Source organism: Ovis aries, chromosome 11 (genome assembly GCF_016772045.2).
Source record: "Ovis aries strain OAR_USU_Benz2616 breed Rambouillet chromosome 11, ARS-UI_Ramb_v3.0, whole genome shotgun sequence".
NCBI lineage: Eukaryota > Metazoa > Chordata > Mammalia > Artiodactyla > Bovidae > Ovis > Ovis aries.
Genome location: NC_056064.1, coordinates 50,569,271 through 50,590,778, shown reverse-complemented (window position 1 = coordinate 50,590,778; position 21,508 = coordinate 50,569,271). Strand labels below are relative to the sequence as shown.

General features: G+C 49.7%; 1 pseudogene; it reads right to left on the bottom strand.

Annotated features, from left to right (window-relative positions):
- Positions 1–4,616: 4,616 nt before the first annotated feature.
- Positions 4,617–11,416, bottom strand: LOC101108325 (large ribosomal subunit protein uL1-like; annotated as a pseudogene).
- Between the last annotated feature and the right edge of the window lie 10,092 nt (positions 11,417–21,508).

Genomic DNA, 21,508 nt, shown 5'->3' with positions numbered 1-21,508 from the left:
GAGCTCCCCTTTCACGATGGAGCTGCCCCCTCCTCTGTCTGCCTTGAATCTCTCCAGCATGCAAGCGAGCGGGCTACTTCCCTATCAGAGCACGGTGAGCACATAGCCTCTCGTTCTCATTTACATGGTCTTCGGTTACTGCCACAATGTTTGACCAAAACTCACACACAAGCACACCAGATATGGCTGGTTTCACAGGTGAGTTTTTACTGTGATCGTGGAACAGAAAACTCGTTGTCTTAAAATTTTCAGAGACTTCCTGGTGATCCAGTGGTTAAGACTCTCAACTTTGAGGGGGAATGAAGAGGGAGAATGGGTTTGACCTCAGATCGGAGAGGACCCCTCATGCTACCTGGCACAGCCAAAAAAATGTTTAAAAAAAAATCATGGAAGGCTAGCATGATCTCAACTCCAAAACGAAAGTTAAAAGACCAATCTAATTCCTGATGGTGAATGCATAAAACCCAAAGAAACTGTTAATAAAGTCAGCTATACAACAAAAAATGTTAGACCTCTGACCATGCTGGGCTTACAGTGGGATTTCAATGTCAGGAAACTGATGAATGTACTTCCCATTACAGGTTAAAGGAAAACAAAATCCATGATCATCTTAACAGCTGCAGAAGGAGGACTTGAAACAATTGAACACTCATTTGTGATTTTTAAAAAATCGTCTAGCAACCCAGTAGTAGAACAACAACTTGTTGATCTGATAAAGGGCATTGCCTTAAAAAGATACAGTAAAATTAAAGACCACAAATTATGGGAGGAAAGACAGACATTTGATCATACAACAATTTTTGGTATTATGCATGGCAAAACCTTCTATAAAGAAATACATACAAACATGCACAAACAGATCAGGGAAAACCTTTGCAAAGTATATGGTAAAAAGTTCCTAATATACTAATTGTTCTTACAAATCACTAAGAAAAAAATCCACCTGATAGGAAAATGGGCTAAGATTACAAAACTTTTCTGGGCTGTAGACCCTGCACAGGGCTTCCCCGGTGGCTCAGTGGTAAAGAATCTGCTTACAATGGAAGAGACACGGGTTCAATCCCTGAGTTGCGAATAGCCCCTGGAGGAGGGCACAGCAGTCCACTCCAGTATTCTTGCCTGGAGAATCCCCATGGACAGAGGAGCTTGGTGGGCTCCATAAGGTCACAAAGAGTTGGACACAACTGAAGTGGCTGAGCACACACGCATGAAGACCCTGCATTAACCAGGAATCTTTTGATTACGTAGTACAGAAACCCAGTTCAGACTGATTTATGCATGGGGGAATGTATTGACTCACCTGGACATAAGGCATGACTTAATCCAGGTGTGTCATCCACCTCTCTTCCTGTTTCAGTCTGACTTTTCCCCGCATGGCTTCATTCCTGGGCAGTCTCTCCTCAAATCCTGGCCACATTGTGCCAGCTCAGCGTCTCCATGGAGAAAATGAGAGCAGGCCTGGGTGGCTTCTCATTGCCCCCACCTGAGCCATTTGTCTCCATGAATCAACTTCAGCTGCCAAAGACAGACTGGCTGGCCGAGTCTGGGTTTCTAACCTCCCCTAGACTAAGAGTGGGGAGAGAGACCCCAAAGGGAAACCAAAATACTCTTAGCAGAAAAGAGCCGAGGACTGCAGAATGTTATTCGGGCAAAAGGGAGCTCAGCCCATCCCAATCCTATTTAGAAATTAAAACAGGTCTGGATGGCCTTTTGCTCAAAGAATTTCTTCTTCTACTGAATGATTTGAAACATCTATTGTGTGCTTTTTTTTCCATGAAAAAAAAATTGTATTAGGTTTTGTAATCAGTCCCACAATCTATTATGTACTTTAAAACACAGAGTACTTGCGTTTCTGGTGCCTCCAGACGTGGATTCTAATGAACTAATTGCATAAATGTCATGGAAGCAAAGTAGGAAAGGACTTCTGGGAGCCTGCCTGTGTTTCTGGGAGGAATTCTGGGAGGACCAAAGAAAAGCAGGAGGGAGGCAGGAGAGCTCCATGTGGAGAACCTGGTGCTTGCCAAACCCCTGCAGTGGGCGGGAGCCTGGGGGCTGCGTCCCAGGATGGAAGCCAGTGGGTGGAGGGTGGAGGGCAGAAGGGGGGCCAGCAGGGCCTGGGCTATGAGGTCAGACACTGTTAGAGGGCCCTGATCAGGGCTGTGACTGGATCAGGCATGGATATTAAAGGATTCTCAGGGCTGGCAGTCCATCAATTAAATATAGAGTTACCATGGTTGTCACTGTTTAGTCACTAAGAGTTGCTATGAAAGTGAAAGTATTAACTCACTCAGTCATGTTCAATTCTCTTGGACCCCATGGACTATAGCTCGCCAGGCTCCTCTGTCCATGGAATTCTCCAGGCAAAAATACTGGAGTGGGTAGCCATTCCCATCTTCCTGACCCAGGGATTGAACCCAATTCTCCCACGTTGCAGGCAGGTTCTTTACCAGCTGAGCCACCAGGGAAGCCCTGAGAGTTATCATGTCACCTAGCGATTCCTCTTCTGGGTTTATTCCCAAGAGAAATGAAGACATGTCCACATGAAAGGCTGCTAAATGGGTGATCACAGCCGCCCTATCACAGTCGCCAAAAGTCCGTCTGTGTATGAAGGGATAAACAAGTCGTGGTCCATCCATTCAATAGGTGGACCTACCCAGCTTTTAAAGGGAATGAAACCCTCACACCTGCTAAAACACAGCTACACCCTGAAGACATTCAGTTCAATTCAGTTCAGTCGCTCAGTCGTGTCTCTTTGCGACCCCATGAATCGCAGCCTCCCTGTCCATCATTAACTCCCAGAGTTCACTCAAATTCATGTGCATCGAGTCGGTGATGCCATCCAGCCATCTCATCCTCTGTCATCCCCTTCTCCTCTTGCCCCCAATCCTTCCCAGCATCAGGGTCTTTTCCAATGAGTCAACTCTTCACATGAGGTGGCCAAAGTACTGGAGTTTCAGCCTCAGCATCAGTCCTTCCAATGAACACCCAGGACCAATCTCTTTTAGGATGGACTGGTTGGATCTCCTTGCAGTCCAAGGGACTCTCAAGAGTCTTCTCCAACACCACAGTTCAAAAGCATCAATTCTTCAGCACTCAGCTTTCTTCACAGTCCAACTCTCATATCCATATATGACCATTGGAAAAACCATAGCCTTGACTAGATGGACCTTTGTTGGCAAAGTACTATCTTTGCTTTTGAATATGCTATCTAGGTTGGTCATAACTTTCCTTCCAAGGAGTAAGCATCTTTTAATTTCATGGCTGCAGTCATCATCTGCAGTGATTCTGGAGCCCCCCAAATTAAGTCTGACACTGTTTCCACTGTTTCCCCATCTATTTCCCATGAAGTGATGGGACCAGATGCCATGATCTTCGTTTTCTGAATGTTGAGCTTTAAGCCAACTTTTTTACTCTCCTCTTTCACTTTCATCAAGAGGCTTTTTAGTTCCTCTTCACTTTCTGCCATTAGAGTGGTGTCATCTGCATATCTGAGGTTATTGATATTTCTTCTGGCAATCTTGATTCCAGCTTGTGCTTCTTCCACCCCAGCGTTTCTCATGATGTACTCTGCATAAAAGTTAAATAAGCAGGATGACAATATGCAGCCTTGACGTACTCCTTTTCCTATTTGGAACCAGTCTGTTGTTCCATGTCCAGTTCTAACTGTTGCTTCCTGACCTGCATACAGATTTCTGAAGAGACAAGTCAGGTGGTCTGGTATTCCCATCTCTTTCAGAATTTTCCACAGTTTATTGCGATCCACACAGTCAAAGGCTTTGGCACACATTAAGCTCAGTGAAAAGAGCCAGACAAACTCATAGAGACAGAGTGTGTTAGCACTTGCCTAGGGCTGGGAGGGCTGGAGGGCTGAGGGATTGGGGCTAGAAGGCAGGAGGTTTCCTTTTGAAGTGATGAAATGTTCTAAAAATTAACTGTGGTGACAGCTGCATGGCTGTGAGCACACTAAAAACCACTGAACTGTGTGCTTCGGATGAGTGAATTATATGGTATATGAATTACGTCTTAACAAACAAACAGGGACTCAAAAACAAAACAGGGACTTCCCTGATGGTCCAGTGGTTAAGACTCTGCCTTCCAATGCAAAGCACACGGGTTCCATCCGTGATCCAGGAAGATCCCACAGGCCACGAAGCAACTAAACCCATGAGCCCTAAAACCCACACGCCGCAGTGAAGAGTAGCTCCCACCTGCCACAACTAGAGAGAGCCCGTGAGCAGCAACGAAGACCCAGTGCAGCCAAAAATAAAGAATGATTTACTAAAAAAACAAAAAAGGACAGTCCTCGCAGGTAAGTTAAAAATGCAGAAGCTGGGTGGAGTGGGGGACCCCCTGGAAACAGATGCAGTCCACTGCTGACTGGGGCCACATCCTGGGGGGAGGAGGCCACTACTCTCACAGAAGTAGCATCTTCCCCAGGCAGAATGACAGGTAGAATCTGTGAGGATGGGACAGAAGGAGCCCCCCCACCCCCACTTCCGCATCCCATCTGCCATCTGCCCAGTTGCTTTTGTTTTTTCAGTCCGATGGGTTTAATTTTTATTGTGAGGTAGTTCAACCAATCTCAAGTATTTTCTGACATAAATTCAATGGAAGTTTCAATCTTGCCTCTTTTTGTGTGTGTGTGGAGTATGGTTTATTAAGCTGTGCCTTAGTACAGGTTGCTGGGGCTTGCCCATGGTGCTTTTAATGGACAAGGCCCTGATGTGCTGCCAACTTTTCTTGAGCAATGACACCAGGAAGTTGACAGCTAAGTGGATGTTGTATACAGCTCCTCATCTGTCATCTTCATTTGGCCAATAGCCACTGCCAGACACAGCAGCTTCTTCATCTGGAACTTGATTATGGATTTCACTTCATCAGCTTCAGCCACCATGTTCCCACTGTGGGTCAGCAAGGATGGGAACTTGCCAGCCTTGCTCAGGTCTGGGCCCAGGATTCATGGGATCTGCTTAATCAGAGAGAGACCCTGAAGCCAGAAAGACATCATACCTTTTGGCCAGCTTCTTGACCAGTTTCTTGCTCTTGTTGAGTTTCTTCAGCACCTTGCTGTCCATGTGGGGGATATCCAAGCCTTGGCCTTATCACAGTGCTGCACATATATCCCCTTCCTCTTGGACCTCCCTTCCACCGCACCCCCCCATCCCACCTCTCTAGGTCATCACAGAGCACTGAGCTGAGTTCCCTGGGCTATACAGAAGGTTCCCACTACTATTTTACACATGGTGGTACATATATGGGGCTTCCCTGGTAGCTCAGATGGTAAAGAATTACCTGCAATGCAGGAGACCCAGCTTCGAACACTGGGTCGTGAAGATCCCCTGGAGAAGGGAAAGGCACCCACTCCAGATTCTTGCCTGGAGAATTCCATGGACAGAGGAGCCTGGCGGGCTTCAATCCATGGAGTCGCAAAGAGTTGGAAATGACTAAGCAACTAACACTTTTTTCGCTTTCAGTGTATGTATATCAATCCCAATCTCCCAATTCATCCCACCATCCCCAGTTGTTGGACCCCATCTGTGTCCCACCTAGAAAGTCAGCCCCTTGGGAGGAGGGCTGAGCGCTTTCTCTGGCTGTGTCTTTCCAGCCATGAGGTCCTTTGGGACCTGGCTCAGCTGGGCTCCCTGTGGTTTGCTCAGTGAATGAACGAGTGAACGAGATGAGTGAGTGGGTGAGGGAGAAAATAGACAGGAGAAGCGGCTGGGCCTGGGTGGGTCCACCCAGCAGGCTGGTTGCCAAATGGAAAGCTGGCCACTCCCCGAGTGGCCGCTGGGTGGCAGCCTGGTGACACTATGGCCTGGAGAGCTCGGAGCCGGAGGTGTAGGGCAGCCCAATGATGGGGGGGACTGCTGCCTAGCAGGAGCTAATGGGGCTCCCCTTTGCCAGGCTGCCTTCCAAGTTGAAAGGAGGGTGACCAAACGAAAAGTTGCCTGGAATGTTTTCCAGGAACAGCAGTGGTCTAGAAAGTATTAATACAAAACTCCAAAAGGCGAGGGTCTAGATCCCATCAAAGCCAGGGTAAAACCCAGCGCCTTCAGAGAGAGGGCAGCGGCCTGGCCCAGGTGGGAGGAGAACTCAGGTTTCAGAACAGGGTCTCCTCCAGACCCTCAGGCTTCCTGGAAGTCAGCCAGCCTTAGGGAGAGGGGATATGACCCAGGTCCATGGCCGGACAGTCCACAAGCATCGCCAGTGCCCAGTGTGGGCTACTGGGCTGATGGGAGAGAGGATTCAGACATCAGAGCCTTACTTATGAAGGAGGGGGCAGGCAGGATGGGGGAGGGCAACCCACGTGGGCTCACAGGGTACCACGATCAAGCCTGGAAGGGCCAGTGGGTGACTGGGTGGAGAGTGCAGAGCCATTTCGCGTGGTCTAAGAGCTGGCTGGGAAAGAGGTAAGGGGGCAAGACCAGACCCTGTGGCCAGTCTGTCCCGCGGGGAGTATCTGTCTGTTCTGAATGTTGCTGGGGACAGTGGGTGTTCTGCAGCAGGGTCTCGATCCCAGCTGGCTTGGGGGCAGAGTGTGGAAAGAAGGCTCTGGCTGCCTCTGGTGAATAATTTTGGGATGTGATGGTGGGGTTCCAGTGGAACAAGGGAGGGCTGGGAGGAGAGAGGGCTTCAGAGGAAAGCCATTACTGTAGGCCCTGGGGGCACTGGACACGTGGTACAGTGAAGGGGTGCTGAAAGCGGCCTGGTCAAGTTTCCGGTGTGGTCTCCCAGGTCTTTGCATCTTTCCTTCACCCTCCAAACCCCCTCTCTGCCCTGTGGGCGACCAGCTCCTTCCTCACATAAGCCAACTGGGCCCAGTTTTATTTTCCGGACCCTAGGAGGGTGACCAGGAAGCCCAGGACCCTGGTGGGGTTCCCTCTCCTCCAGCAACCAACACAGAGTCCCAAGTGAGGGGAACTGGAGGACTAGCCACCCTTGCCCACACTGCCACACAGGGCCACTACAGGGGCCACACCTGGCAGCAGTGGTTAGCTATCTGGGGACACTCTGCACCCTGGTGGGGGCAGGGGGACTCACCTCCCACAACAGGTCCCAGTGGCCAGGCTCAGCCCGGGACCCCATCATCCCTGGAGGTCTGGTCACTGTGGGCTCTACAAGCCACCTCCTCCAGAGGGTCCACCAGGCCCCAGTGAGGGTCAGGGTCAGGCTGGACCCTAAAGCATTTTGTTTTTCCATCCATTTATCCTTCCAGCCAGCCAGTTGAGTTTCCAGCTCACAACCGGAAACATCTTTCCTGTTTCCCAATATTAGAGTTGGCAGCAGCAGCCGAGGAGACAGGGCCCCGGGGCAGGGGAACATGCCACCACTTCCCCTCTGATGAGGACGCAGGAAGCACGCTCCCAGGGTGGGTGCCTGCAGGACTCAGCGGAGGCTGAGGGAAGAGCTAGCCTGCTGGGCTGCTGCGCTCAGGCCCCCAGCTTGGTCGCTTGGTCGAGTTGGTTGTCTGGTTGAGTTCACGGCTGGTACTGGCGGCAGTCATGCCCCGGAATTAGACTGGGGTATGAATTTGCTGTATGGCTCAGGAAACTCAACAGGGGCTCTGTATCAACCTAGAGCGGCGGGATGAGAAGGGAGATGGGAGGGAGGTTCAAGAGGGAGAGGATATATGTACACCTATAGCCGATTCATGTTGAGGTTTGACAGAAAATAACATTCTGTAAAGCGATTATCCTCCAATAAAATAAATAAATGAATAAAATTTTTAAGAGTCAAAAAAAAAAGGTATGACATGTACAAGTCTCCCTGCATCTTAAGACTTAAAATTTTTTTCATTGTGGTAAAATACAATAAAATATAACAAGTAACATAAAGATAAAGCCCACATGCAAAAAAAAAAAAAAAAAGCCCACACACAGCAACCAAGACCCAGCAGAGCCAAAAACTAAAATAAATAAATAATAAATATATTTTTAAAAAAATAGTGATGCTATGAACATGAACATACACATATCTGTTCAAGCCCCATATTCAGTTATTTTGGGAATACACTTGCTGGATCACATGGTGATTCCATGTCTAACTTTTTAAGGAGGCTGCGTCTTAGGTCTTTAAGACTCTGGATGCCCCCACCCAACAGGGAGGCCTCATGGTTCCTTCGTGTCTTGGTCTCAGGGTCAACACCCTCATCTGCAACTCTGGAGATATCTGAGTGGTCTCCTCTGTCCTGGGTCAAGGCTCGGGTCTGGAGTGTCAGGGAAGGGTCATCCACCCTTGACCTTTCTAGGGGATAAAAGTGAAGCAATGCCCTCACGGGCTGCCCACCCCCACTCCCTGAGGGGGCTCCTCTAACTGCCCCAGGACCCTACCCTGTCATCCACGCCCTTATGAAGTCCTCTCTCCTGAGTGCAGACTCGACTTGCCTCTAGAAGGTGACAAAGTGACAGGATGTCCGTTGTGAGACTGGACATTAAAGACTGGCTGCCATCTTGCTCTGGCACCGAGGAAGGAGCCGCTGTGTCCAGCCAGCACCCAGCAAAGACCTAAGGACGTGACAGCCATGCCAGGGGGCCTGGGAGCTCCTCCCAGGACTTTCCTTATTGATCTCGTCAGCTGCAGGTCCTCTTGCAAATACATCCCCCAGCTCTCCTGTTTCCCGGACTCTGTCATCAGTCTCCCACGAGCCATTCCAACAGCCTCCTAGGACCCAGTCCAGGTGTCCTTGCCAGGATTTGGAAAATACCCTTATCGCTACCTTCCCCTTCCCCAGGCAAGTTCCACCCCTCCCCGCCCAGATCCTCAATATCCACTTCACTGCTCCCGGGTCCTGCTGGTACAGGCCTGCCTGGCCACAGCTCCCGGGAAAATGCTCCATCTCTGCCCATCATCAGGCCACACGAGACTCGCCCCTCATGACGGTCAGGGGCTTGGAGGGGTAGCAGGTGGACCTGGGGAAGGACACCTACCTGGTGACGCCTTTGTGGCCTGGGCAGCAGTAGGCTGGTCTCCTCCAGTCAGGCTTCTGGCCACTTCTGCTGCCAGCAGTTTTGGAAGGTCTGAGTTCTGGGGCTGAGGGTTTCCACCCTGACACCCGATCTGGGTTGCAGGGTCTACCCTCTGCTATGAGTCCTGACATTGGCCCAGGAGACAGTGAAGCACAAACGCCCTTTCCTTTGCGGCCCCACACCTCCCCAGAATCAAGTCTTTGACCCGACTACCTGCAAACCTGCCCTCTGGCTTTAGGAGCTGTAACTACGTATTGCATGATGGCTCTATGAGTGTCTTGGGGCTGCCACAGCAGCTGAACGGACTGGGTGGCTTGAACTGCAGAGTTTTATCAACTTACAGTCTGTGGGACTTCCCTTGTGGTCCAGTGGCTAAGACTCTAAACTCCGAGTGCAGGGGGCCGGGGTTCAATCCCTGGTCCCCGATGTCACAACTAAGAGTTTAAGTGCCACACTGACGATCACACATGCTTCAATTAAGACCCAGTGCAGCCAAATATATATATTTATATATTAAAATTCACAGTCTGGAGCCCAGATGCCCAAGACCAAAGTGTACAAAGCTGGTTCCTCCTAGGACCTCTCCTGGGCATGCAGGCACCACATTCTCCCTGCGTCCTCACATGGGCGACCCTCTGTGTGTGTCTGTGTTCTAATCTCCTCTTCTTATAAGGATACAGTCAGATTGGGTTAGTGTCCACTCTGAAGGCCTCATTTTACCTTAATTACCTCTGAAAACCCCCATCTCTAAATACAGTCTCATCCCAAGGTGCTGGGGGTTAAGACTTTAACATGCACATTTTGTTGCTGTTGTTTTTCCGTAGCCCAGTCGTGTCAGACCCTTTTCGACCCCATGGACTGCAGCTCGCCAGGCCTCCCTGCCCTTCACCATCTTCCGGAGTTTGCCCAAGTTCCTGTTCCTTGTATCAGTGATGCCGTCCAGCCGTCTCATTCTCTGACACCCTCTTCTTCTGCCCTCAATCTTTCCCAGCATCAGGGACTTTTCCAGTGGGTTGTCTTTTCTCATCAGATGACCAAACTACTGGAGCTTCAGCAACAGTCTTTCCAGTGCGGTCCTTCCAGTGAATAATCGGGGTTGATTTCCCTTAAAATTGACTAGTTTGATCTCCTTGCTGTCCAAAGGACTTTCAGGAGTCATCCCCAGCATAACAGTCCAAAGGCATTAATTCTTTAGTGTTCTGCCTTCTTTCCAATCCAGCTCTCACAACTATACGTGATCACTGGGAAGACCAAAGCCTTGATTATATAGACCTTTGTCAGCCGAGTAATGTCTCTGCTTTTCAACACACTGTCTAGGTTTATCATCGCTTTCCTGCCAAGAAGCAGTCGTCTTCTGATTTCATGGCTGCAGTCGCGATCCGCACTGATTCCGGAGCCCAGAAGAGGAAATCTGTCACTACTTTCACCTTTTCCGCTTCTATTTGTCATGCAGTAATGGGGCTGGATGACATGATCTTAGTTTTTTCAGTATTTAGTTTTAAGTTGGCTCTTTCACTCTCCTCTTTCACCCTCATCAAGAGGCTCTTTAGTTCCTCTTTGCTTTCTGCCACTATACACATTTTGGGGGGATACAACTCAGCTGGAAACAGAGGGCTCTGGATCTCACTGTGGCCCTGAGCTGGCTGACCAGAGATTTCTTCGAGGCTTCAGGCTGCTCGATGTCCAACCCTTAAAACTTCTGTTCCCTCCCCCGCATCACTCCGATGCTGAAGACAAGGCTCAACCAGTGGGCCCCTGCACACCCGTGGCTCAGGCCAGTCCACCCTAGGTGAGCAGCTGTTATGACCCCATCACCAGCACCTTGAGGAATGGGAATGGTGGATAAACCCCAGCTTTGTTGCTTCAGGGTTCCATCAATTCTCACCTCTCAGAGGCCAAGGCCGTCATTCAGATAAGACATCAGATTTTCTCTGTAGGAAGTCCGTGGCATCCTCTGCAGGTGAGCTCTGGGGCCAGCTGGGAGGATGGGTGACCGAAGACTGGGGAAGCTAGTTAAGGAAGGCCAGCTGGGCCAGCCTGTGGACCAGTCTGCACCACTGGGAGGAGACAGCCCTGGAAGCAAAGGGGAACCACCGGAGGTTGTAAGAACACGGTGTAGTGGGAAGAGTGAGGACAATCCATACATGCTTACGCTTTGGGGCGAGTCTGACGCGAGCAAAACCCCAGGCTTCATTCCCTACACTCTGGCCCCCAGCCCTGCAGGACCCCTCCCCATCTTTTCCAGCCTCCTTGTCACCCCCTTCTCCATTTCACTTGGCCTGGGCTCATTCTGCAGGAGCCCTTGGGTCCCGCCTCCTCCATTCCCACCTCACCTGTGCTCTGCATCCCGCCCTGATGGCCCAGATGCGGGCCTGGGCTTGTCTGCCCCCCTCACTCTGAGCACCTGGGTCAGGGGCCGCAGCCCCGGTGGCCCTTCCTGTTGCTCCCATTGCGCTAAGTGATTTGATTTGATTGAGCCATGCCGGATGCCACCTAATGTGACTTTGCTCAGCCTGATGACCTTGATGGTGGCTCAGGGCAAGAGTCAGCCAGCAAGGCAGAGGCCAGGACCCAGAGGGCAGGGGTCACCTGGGGAGAGAACGACAGCCATGGAGGGAGGACACTGCACCCCTCAGTCAGCCCAGGTTGAAGACTCTGGACTGGCCACTTGGCTTCCAGAGCCGCAAGCTCCTCATCTGTAAAATGGGATCCCAGCCCTCTGAAGAGACTATTCTCTAGGTCCAGTGTCCCATTTGGTCAAGACAGAGGGTTCTGGGCCTCCTCTGCCCTCACCTTGGCTGAGGGTCCCCAGGCCGGCTCAAGTTCTTCAGTTACCTTTTCTTAAAGAGGCCAGATCCCCACCACCACCCTCCAGGGAGAATTCAGAGAGGCCATGTGGAAGACATAGAAAACAAACTTGTCCCTACCAGGGGGAAAGGAAGGAGGGAAGGATAAATTGGGAGGTGGACTTCCCTGGTGGCTCAGATGGTAAAGAATCTGCCTGCAGTGCAGGAGACCCTGGTTCAATCCATAGCTCAGGAAGATTCCATGGAGAAGGGAATGACAACCCACTCCAGCACTCTTGCCTGAAGAATCCCATGGACAGAGGAGCCTGGCAGGCTACAGTCCATGGGGTCACAGAGTTGGACACGGCTGAGTGACTAACACTTACTTACTTGGACTATTTACACACTACTATAAATAAAATATACAGAACCTACAGCGTAGCACAGAGAACTCTCCTCAGTGCTCTGTGAAAACCTGTGTGTGTTCAGTCACTCAGTCGTATCAACCTCTTTGTGACGCCATGGATTATAGCCCACCAGGCTCCTCTGTCCATGGAATTTTCCAGGCAAGATACTGGAGCAGGTTGCCATTTCCTTCTCCAGGAGATCTTTCCAACTTGCATCTCCTGCATTGGCAGGCGGATTCTTGACCACTAGCCCCACCTGAGAAGCCCTGTAAAGATCTATATGGGAATAGAATCTAAAAAAAAAAAAGTGGATATAGATGTAGGTATAACTGATTCATTTTTCTGTGCAGCAGAAACTAGCACCATATTGTAAATCAACATTACTCCAATTAAAAAAAAATTTTTTTTTAAAGAAAGCATGTGGGTGGGCATTGGCCCAGGGCCCAACTTGCAAAGGACCCGGGTGAACACTAGGGGTAAGCTGACCCTCCCAGAAGATGGGCAGTGAGTGGGGACAGGTCTTGGGTGCCCTAGAGGCTGTCTAGACTTGGGGGTGACCGTGGCTGGTTATGGTGAGCCTAGCTTCTCCCTGTTCCCGGCTCCCCCACACCTTTGCGCATACCCCCTGCCCTCTGGAGGTGGGGTCTGGGCATGGCGCATGTGCACAGTGGCCACCCCAGCCTCAGTTTATCTGGAGGTCACAGATGGAGACTGGAGGTCAGTTCGGAGTAGGGTGGTCCCTGGCAGCAGGAGGGCAGCCATGGTGTCCAACAGGCAGAGGAGGCCTTCGTGGAGGGCAAGGAGAGGCAGCCTCCACCGGATTCATGGCTGTTTGAATGGACAGGCTTGGAGGGACGCTCAGGCCAGTGACCACCTGCTACCACGGCAGTGAGACCTGGGAAGACCGCTGAGGCCAGAGAGTGGCAGGGCCGGCAAAGTCCACTTGCAGGAGTTTCTCTTGTAATCAAAATCAAGATTAGGGGAGGAAGAGCTGGCAAGTCAGAAAGGTAGGAGGATGAAAGGGAGGAGGCTCGGAGAGGAGGGGCCTCAGCTCAGACCCGCCCCAGGAGGAAGGCTCCACTCCATTCCAGACATGTTTCCACCAACAGTGACCCAACACCTTTTTCCTTTACTGTAAGAAAATACTGGGAGTTCCCTGGTGGCCGCATAGTTAGGATTCTAGACTTTCACTGCTGTGGCTGGGGTTCAACCTGTGGTCAGGGAACTGAAATCCCAAAAATGCAGAGTCCTAAGCGCTGGACCCCTGGGTAGTTCCAGCAAAAGAAAGTCTTTAAGCCTGCTTTACCATCTGAGCTACCAGGGAAACCCTAAATCCTGCTAGAGATACTAAAAAATCGGCACAATAATTTCAAACAGCAATGGGGCAATATCTAGGGAAACAGCACTATGTCTATTTTAAAAAGTGAATGTGTAGTTCAAAACCTTCCTACAAAAAAGACAGTCTGGACCCAGATGCTTCAGAAATGAATTCTATCACTGTCTAAGGAAGTAATGGGCTTCCTGGTGGCTCAGGGGTTAAAGCGTCTGCCTGCAGTGCAGGAGACCTGGGTTCGATTCCTGGGTCTGGAAGATCCCCTGCAGAAGGAAATGGCAACCCACTCCAGTATTCTTGCCTGGTGAATCCCATGGACAGAGGAGCCTGGTGGGCTGCAGTCCGCGGGGTCGCAAAGAGTTGGACACAACTGAGCGACTTCACTTCACTTCACTTCAAGGAAGTAATAATACCAATTCTATACAGACTTCCAGAAAACAGAAGAGGGAGGTGTACTTACCAGCTCATTTTATGAGGCCAGTATCATCTCGATACCAAAGCCAGACAATTTTCTTATTATAAGAAAATAAAATTACACACTAAAATCCTTAACGAACACAGATGCAAAAGCTCTTCATAAAATGTCAGCAAATCTAACCCAGAAATACATAAAAAGGAGAATATTTCATGACCAAATGAAATCCCAGGAATGCAAGGTTGGTAAACGTTTGAAAATCAGTATTATTCAGTACAACAATAGAGAAGGACAAATCTCACAAAAAACCAAAGACATCTGATAAAATTAAACATTCATTCATGATTAAAAAAGAAATCTCTCAGCAAACTAGGAGTGAATGGAAACGTTCTCAAATTGATAAAGGGCAACTCTGTAAAACCTATAAATAACATCAAACTTACTGGTGGAAAATTGAATGCTTTTCTCCCAACAATTGGGAATAAAGCAGGGATATGAGCTCTGATCGCTTTTGCTCAATGTTGTACTACAGGTCACAGCCTGTACAATAAGTTACCAAAAAATAAATAACCATGCATACAGATTGTAAAGGAAGAAAACATCCTTTCTTACAGACTGCACGGTCACCTCCATAGAAAAACCCAAGGAATCCACACACACAAGTAGAACTAATACATGAGTTTAGCAAGGTCATAGGATACAAAATTAGCAGACGCAAACATCAGCTGCATTTCTATACAGTAGCAATAAGCAACTGGAAACAGAAATTTTACAAAATTATCCTTCACTATAGCATCAAAAATCATGAAACACTCTTCCTAACAACAACAACAACAACAAATCTATATGACCTGTGTACTGGAAATGATCAAACATTGCTGAGAGAAATTAAAGAAGACCCGAATAAATGAAGAGATACATCCTGTTTGTGGCTGGGAAGATTCAATGTTAAGATGTCTTTTCTCCTCAACTTAACGTATAGATTCAACTGAATCTCAATCAAAATCTTAGTAGGCTTTTTTTGGTAGCAATTGACAATCTGATTTTAATATTCAAATGAAAATGCAATGAACGTATAGTACAAAAACCTCTTTGAAAGAGGTGAATAAAGCTGGAGAAGTCACAGTACCCAATTCCAAGACATGCTACAAAGCTTCAGTAACCAAGAGAGTGTAGTATTGACACAGAGAACAATGAAATAGAAGAGAGTTCAGAAAGAGACCCACAGTAAGGGTCAGGAGATTCTTTTACAAAGGCGCTGAGGTAACTCAGTGAAGAAAGACAGTCTTTTCAGTAAATGGAGCTGGAGCAACTGGGTGCATTTGCCAAACAAACAAACTCACGTTGTACCGCATGCCAGGATAGCTTACCATAAATCATAGATCAATGTGTAAGAGCTGAAACAACAAATCTTACAGAGAAAACATGGGAGAAACATAGCCACCTTGGATTAGGCAAAGATGTCTCAGATGGGGCACAAAAAGCACAAGTCCTGAAACAAAAATATGATATTTGGATTTCATCAAAATTAAAAAACGTCTGCTCTCTGAAGATCAAATAAGAAAGTAGGAGAGCAAGTCATTGAACAGGAGAAAATATTTACAAAACATGCATCTGGTGAAGGACTTGCATTGGAACATACTGGAAGTGGAATGGCTGAAAAATCAGAATCAACAATTCAAAAACCCTGAAGAGCTTGAGGGCCTAGAAGGCTGTGGGGGCGATGGCAGCTCTCCCTCAAGGCCATTGGAGATGCAGGACAGTGAAGCTGCTCACGACAAGAGCTTGGAGGTTTCTTATAAAGTCAGACATGGGCCTGGGAACCACAATCCCACCCCAAGGTATTTCCTCTGGAGAAATGAAAACACGTGTCCACATAAAGATCGGCACACAACCGTTTAGAGGAGACGAATTGACAAAATCTGAGAACAACTTGAGACTTCCATGGAGATTAAGGCTCTGTGCTTCCAGGGCAAGGGGGGTGGGTTCGGTCCCAGGAAACTAAGATCCTTCATGCCATGTCGTTCAACCAACACACACACACACACACACACACACACACACACACACAAACTGGGAACTACCCAAATGTCCATGTCCACCAACTGGATGGATAACCCAAATCTCAGGCCACCCATCCGGTGGAACAAGACTTGGCGACAAACAGAAGTAACCACTATTACAGGCTGTATCACTGGTGGATCTCAAAAACTTTGCCATATATGAGAAGCCAGATACAAAAGACTGCATATTCCATTTATATGTATTCTTGGAAAGGCACACCCACAGGCCCAGAAATCAGGTCAGTGATGGCCAGGGGCCTGGAGGGTGAGGATGGACTACAGGGGGTCATGAAGGAATTTAGGGGCAACAAAAAAGTCCTATACGTATTTTTATAGTACACTTTTGTAGCCCACCCCCAATGTTTTTAAGAATTTTGTTTATTTCCTTTTGGCCATGCTGGGTCTTAATTGTAGCATTCGGGATCTTTGATCTTCATCGCAGCACATGAGATCTTTAGTTGTGGTGTACAATTCACTGATCAGGGATCAAACCTGGACTCTCTGCATTGGAGGACAGAGTCTTAGCCACTAGACCATCAGAGAAGTCCCTATTTTTAATATATTAGACCAAAAATGGGAGAGTTGAGTTTTTCGTAGGTGTTTACATGTCTACAGGGTTTAAGTAAAGAACTCCATTGTGATCCCCTCAAATAATTACTAAATACTCACTCCCCCACCTGGGTCAGCACAAATGCAGCCCCAAAGCATATTGCTGAACAGAAAAACAGATATATCAGAACTGGTGTTTTAAGAACAGGCCATGGAACTGTAAATCAACAATACTTCAACAACAACAAGAAGAAAAAAAAACCTGCCACAGATAACAAGCATCATTTTTATATTTGTGCAGCAGCAGTATGGAAAACTAAGGGAGAAACACCCAGTTTGGAGCAGTGGGAAGTTTAGGGGGAGGGTTAGGCAAGGTCTGGGAACATCCAGGACTTTAAGAAGAAAATATCTACAGTAACCACATTCTTTCACTCTATCTCCTCATCTGCAGTATTTTCTTTATCAGAACCTGACGTCACAGCAGGAACATGCAGATCTGCTGGGTTGTGTATTGTCCGCCTCCCTCTCCTAAGACGTCAGCTTTCCTCCGTCTCCCAGCATCCAAGACACAGTAGGTGGTGCTCTATCGATAGTCTGGATTGCCTTGATTTGCTCTGTACAGCATTATCCCAACTTCCCGGCACCCCAACCAGGGCCCTCGTGCCCCCTTCCCCCACCTCAATCCAGAGGCATCATGACCTTCTGCATTCGTACCCTTATTGTGGAAATTTTGCTGGTGAAAGGGTCAGTGGGTGACCTGGGGCTATGATTACATTTCCTTCTTGATAGAGTCTCTTGGTGTTTCTAGACGGTGCTGGACAACAGAAATATTTTTCATCACAACGGTGAACCAACATGTCATTTCAAACATTTTGTAACCACATTTAAAAAGGAAAAGGAACTGGTGAAATGAAGGCTTCCCTGGTGGTACAGTTGTAAAGAAACTGCCTGCCAATGCAGGAGGCATGGTTCGATCTCTGGGTTGGGAAGATCCTTTGGAGTGGGAAATGGTAACTCACTTCAGTATTCTTGCCTGGGAAATCCCACAGACAGAGGAGCCTGGAGGGTACAGTCCATGGGGTCACAAAAGAGTTGGACACGACTTAGTGACTAACAACAATACCTTTTATTTAACCCAATTTGTCAGGAAGAGGATTGCTTCAACATTTACCAGCACACACGATTTAGAACACTTTATGTTCTATTTTTATACTAAGCTTTCAAAATCCAGTGTCTTCTTGACTGGATGGTGCCCCACTCCATGCTGGGTGGCTCAAGCTTGGAGCTTCTTAAGAAGAACTGCATGGGAAGTTAAGAGTCCTCTGGTTTCTAGAAATGTCCTATTTCTGCCCTCGCAACCTGTGGCATGACTTGGAAGATGGTGGTCCTAGTGCAAGGACGTGAGGTGAGAAATCCTGTCACTGAGAACGTGGCTCCCTCAGCTGCAGCCAACAGGTCTGATGCCACGCTGAGCAGCGCCCATCTCCAGGAGACCTCTGTTCACACTCTAGAAACTTTCCATATCTTCTCTTTATTCTGAGACGTTTGAAACTTCATGAGGATGCAACATGGTTGAATTTTTTAATCCGTTAGCTGGCTTGCTGTTTTTATTGTGCCAGGTAGTTGGCAGACTTTTCCACTACGAAAGTTCTAGGAAGAACTTAGTATTATTTCTTCACAATTGTCTTCCTCCTCCGCTGGTCTTTGGAAACTCTGTCCCTCTGACCCTCCATACGGATCCTCCACCATCCCTTATCTTCTCTTTCCTAGTTTCTGTCTCTCTGAGTTTTGTTCTTTCTTCTGTGAAATTTCCTCACCTCCTTCTTTCAATCCTTCTACCAAATTTTTAAGTTTTCAGGTATTATTTTGTACCTTTCAAGGACTCTTGTTTTCTTCCTGTTTTCCGAAGTGCCCTCTCCTAGTCGCATGGATGGCTTGTCTTTCCCTATCTGAGGAAGATCGTCTGAAGTTTTTTTCTGATTCCTGAATTAGCTCTTGTTTCCTCTGGTGTCCTCTTTTCTGTTGGTTCTCCATCTCTCAAGCATGTCTGAGAGAGGCACCAGGATGCAGTTTGGGGCTCATTCCCTGGAGTGGTAGGGGGGGCATACCTGAAACAGCTTTGGACTGTTCCCTTTTCTGATTCCTATATCCTGTGAATGGTTGAGTACAGTCTGACAGATCCACGCGATGGAATACTAAGTGCCCACATACCATGGTGTTGAGAGGACTTCTTATGAAGATGGGGAAATGCTTATGTTACCAGCTATGCGGGGATACCTTGACATAGAACTCTATCAAAAGCAATGAATTAAGGCACAGTAAAGAGATCTGAAAGGAACCACCCTGTGACGTTAACAGCTGTCTCTCTGGGGGTACCATCTCTTTTCCCTCTGCCCCCTTTTCTGCAGCTCCCAAATCCAGGGTCCCTCTGCCCTGGGTTTCTACCGAGAACCACCCTGTCTGGCCACGAACCACCCTACCTGGCCATGAACCACCCCGTGTGGCCACCTCTTTCCTAGCCGCTTATCGTCTTCCCGCCAGAACCTGAGGCTGGGGTGTCTGCTTCATCGGCAGTACTAGCTCATACCACTCAGCCAAATGCCTAAACTGAACTCTGGGTGTGCCTCCAGAGCCCACAGCACAGACAGAGGGGACAGCACTCCCGAGGCTGCAGAGGGCAGCCCCCCGCCCCCCGCCTGCCCTGGCACATGGGAGCCACCACATCTCCAAGGCGCCAACGGGACTCTCAGGGACTCAGTGGTAGACAGGCCCCTTCCTCAGTCCCCAGACCTCCAACACTCCGTGGGAAGGCCCAGCCCCCTTCATTCCCAGTTTCTGGTCTATTTATGTCTTATGAATTCAGTTATGTAAATAAAGGTGGCCCAGCCCAGGGAGGGGCCCTCACCCCCATCTGTTTCCTCTCCCTCTGCCTCCTGCTCCCCGCTGTGTCCATACATTTCAGGCATGCCTCCCACCCCCATATCATACACTCTACATTTATTCTTTCTCATCTCTTCCTGCTAGAACCCAACTGGGGGCACCCAGAAGCTCCCCCCAGACTGCCGGGCCTCCACCCAACCGAAACATCTTCAGGAAAATAAGGTCCAGAGCGCCTCTCTGAAGATCACACAGCAGGGATGACCTTCCCAGCTCCTCAGGTTAATCCCACATCTAGGAAGAACCTCTAGATTCTCCCCTGAGCCTCACAGACACCCAGAGTGGTGCCAGTTACCCGGCTCACAGTGAGGCAGGAGCCCAAGGTCACAAGCAAGATTCCACCTACTCAGATCAGTGTGGTCTCTATGGGTGCCCCACCCCCAGAGAGGTGGGAGGAGAGCTGGAAGAGAGGTGCCAGAGGAGGGGAGAAGAGCGTGGAGGATGGTGGTCTTTTGGGACCCGTCTCAGAAAGCTCCCCGCCCCCAGCACCTGCCCCCAGTGCTCGCACAGTCAGCCCTATGCAAGCAGAGCTCTACTTTCTGACCTTTGCCTTCTGGCATTGCCTGAACCAAAACAGGCTGCTCTGGGGGCAGGGTTCCAGGTGGGCTGGTAAGAATGGGGGTCTGGAGGGCACTCTCAGTAATACTCCTCCATCCTGAGCCTTCAGACAATGGCAGGGCAGGTGTGTAGAGGTCAGGTTACCAAGCACCGACCACCTGTGGGCATGTCATGGGGTGCTGGGACCAGCTTCAGCTCAGCTCTGGGGGCTGGAGGGTGGGGGAGCCATGGGTAGAGGAGAACCATATGCTCCAATGTCCCCCCACCCCCAAACAGAAGTAGAATTTAGAGAAGGGCCCCAAAGGTAAAGGACAGCATCTAAGAAAGAGCTGACCCAGTGGGTCAGGGAAGGCACCCAGGACAGCAGTTGACAGTGGATTCCAGAGAAACATGAGAGGGAGAATTAGGATTTGATGATGGGCTGGAAACCTCAGGATCCCTGCCGGGTGTCCAGCTGGTGGGTGGGCGGAGGAAGTGCATCCAGGAAATGGCAGCGGGCCAGTGGAGAGGGGTCCTGATGTGGCTCTGGGCATCAAGCAGTGTGAACACCAGGAGACCAGGGTGGTACACAGGGAACTGTCCAAGGGAAAAAGGAGGAGAGTGCAGAGAGGAGGTGATGGGAATGCCAGCCTGGAAACCACATCCATGGGAGAATGTTCCATAGGAGGGCATGACCATCAGGGTCCCCGGGTCCTGAAATGCCAGCAAAGATGAGGCCCCAAAGTGTCCATGTGGTTTGGTGACACTGAGGTCACTGGAGACTGACCGCTGGGGTGTGTGTAGGGGTGCAGGTGAGGAAGTGGAAGGGGTCCTAAAGCAGCAGCTGAGATGCTGGCTGGCTTTAGACCGGAGGGGTCAGGGGAGAAGGGGACATCAGCAGGAGGGTGAATCTGGGATCTGGCGTTAGGAAGGAGAAGTTTGTGGGAAGGAGCAGAGCGTTGTCCTCTCCAAGCAGAAGCGGTGGCCAGGCACTCTGGGCAGCCGGCTTGGTGAAGAGGGTGGGGTTGGGGGCTGTTGGATGAACTGCGCTGGAGGGGGCTTAAGGGAGAAGACTCGGCACACCGGGCTTAAAGAAGCATCCCAGGGGCCACCCCTTCCCCGCCTGGCGTGGGCTCGGCCCGTGGAGGTCCTTGGCCCCCCGCTACAATCCAGCTTGCTCTGGGCGCTGGAAGGGTCACCTAGGAGCCACGTTGAGGGCTAAGTGGAGCAGCAGTCCTTCCCGCAATCAGCACCCGGGAAAGAAGTGGCGAGGGCCCAGAACGCGGAGGAAGTGAGAGGAAGGGGCAGGGGGCCACAGCCCGCATCTCCGGTCGCGCGCCTACCACGCATCCCACCTGTCCGTCCACCGCTCCATTCCCGGCTGGGAGCTGCAGTCGGCCCGCCCGGGTTCCCCGGGCGGGGGTCTCCCCACTGAGCTCTGGGTGGGGAGGTCTGCGGGGCGGCGTCCTCGGGGAAAGGCCCGCAGTATAGGAGTCCGCGAGGCAGGTGCCGGCT